Below are 1,825 nucleotides of genomic sequence, written 5' to 3'. Positions count from 1 at the left end.
TTCTAGTCTGCCTTCCTGCCGATCACCTCAGTTCTGCCTTTACTCTGTGTCCTTTGTTCAGATCTGTTTTGTGCACAACAGGGAGAATTTTACATAGATTACTTGTAGATTTTCTGGGAATCCGACGTTTGCTTTTGGGTCCCTGGGAGCTCAGCTGTCACTGTGGATTTGGCTGTTGTGAAAGTACACTTGAAAATCAAATTCCTGGAGGGTCTAAAATAGGGATTAGATCGCTCAGAATGACAGCTCATCTCCATACAAAGATCAGCTCCCCTGGAGAAAATGGAGGCTTTGCAGGGTGGACTCTATGAGGTCTCTGTCCTCCCCAGGTTCCATCCCCAAAACTCTATGTCCTTTGTTCAGATCTGTTTTGTGCACAACAGGGAGAATTTTACATAGATTACTTGTTGTAGATTTTCCGGGAATCCGACGTTTGCTTTTGGGTCCCCGGGAGCTCAGCTGTCGCTGTTGATTTGGCTGTTGTGAAGGTACACTTGAAAATCAAATTCCTGGAGGGTCTAAAATAGGGGTGCCAGCTTCCACGTGGAACCTGGAGATCCCTCAGAATGACAGCTCATCTCCATACAGAGATCGGCTCTCCTGGAGAAAATGGAGGCTTTGCAGGGTGGACTCTATGAGGTCTCTGTCCTCCCCAGGTTCCATCCCCAAATCTCCAGGAGTTTCCCAACCTGGATATGGCAACCCTATCCCCCATCCCCCACCAGTGGCCAGGGGAGACCTGGCAAACCTAGCTTTGAAAAGACATGGCTTCTTCATCCCTCTGTGTAGCTACAAGGCCCAAGAGCTAGTTTGGTGTAGTGGTTAAGTGCGCAGACTCTAATCTGGGAGGACCAGGTTTTATTCCCCACTCCTCCACTTGCAGCTGCTGGATGACCTTGGGCAAGCCATAGTTCTGTCAGAGCTGTTCTCTCAAGGATAGTTCTGGAAAGAGCTCTCTCAGCCCCACCTACCTCACAGGATGTCTGTTGTGGGGAAGGGAAGGGAAAGGAGTTTGTAAGCCGCTCTGAGACTCCGAGTGAAGGGTGGGGTATAAATCCAATCTCCTCCTCCTCCTCCTCCTCTTCTTCTTCTTCTTCACAACTGGGGGTACCCTTATACATTTGGGATGCCAGCCTGAAGTCAGGATCTGGGGATCGCCCGGCATTACAACTCGTCTCCAGACTGCCTGGAATTACAGCTCATCTCCAGATAAAATGGCTGCTTTGAAGGGTGGACTTTGTAGCATTGTATTCCCCTGAGGTCCCTGTCTTCCCCAGACACTATCCCCAAATTTCCAGGAGTTTCCCAGAATGGCATCTGGCAACCCTACCCCCCTCCCTGCCAGTGACCAGGGGTACCTGGCAACCCTAATACCTATAGAGCCCTCTACTACTAATCCACTTGCACGTCTTATTACCTCACCACTAAGTTTTGGGAATTTCATGGAATCATAGAGTTGGAAGGGACCTCCAGGATCATCTAGTCCAACCCCCTGCACAATGCAGGGAATTCACAAATACATCCCCCTCCTACAGGGGTCATTTTGTAGAAAAAGAGATGCTGATTAGCATAACTCATTAGCATAACTTATTCTTTTTCAATTTATATACCGCTCACCCCCTGCGGGCTCTGAGCGGTTTACATGTTCCATTAATGCCAATCCTAACCTAGGGCCACATACATGCATACAAGGGGGAGAGTGACTAGCCTACCAGGCACCCTGTAGCGCGTCGTTGTTGTCTGCGGGAGCTCGTTCGACGACGTCCTCCTGGCACTGGTCTTTGATTTTTTGCAACTTCCTGGCTGTTGCGACTCCTTCAGGCTT

Source organism: Gekko japonicus, unplaced genomic scaffold (assembly GCF_001447785.1).
Source record: "Gekko japonicus isolate JY-2015 unplaced genomic scaffold, Gekko_japonicus_V1.1 scaffold2800, whole genome shotgun sequence".
NCBI lineage: Eukaryota > Metazoa > Chordata > Lepidosauria > Squamata > Gekkonidae > Gekko > Gekko japonicus.
The sequence above is the reverse complement of the archived record's forward strand: the minus strand, read 5'-3'. Positions refer to the sequence as shown.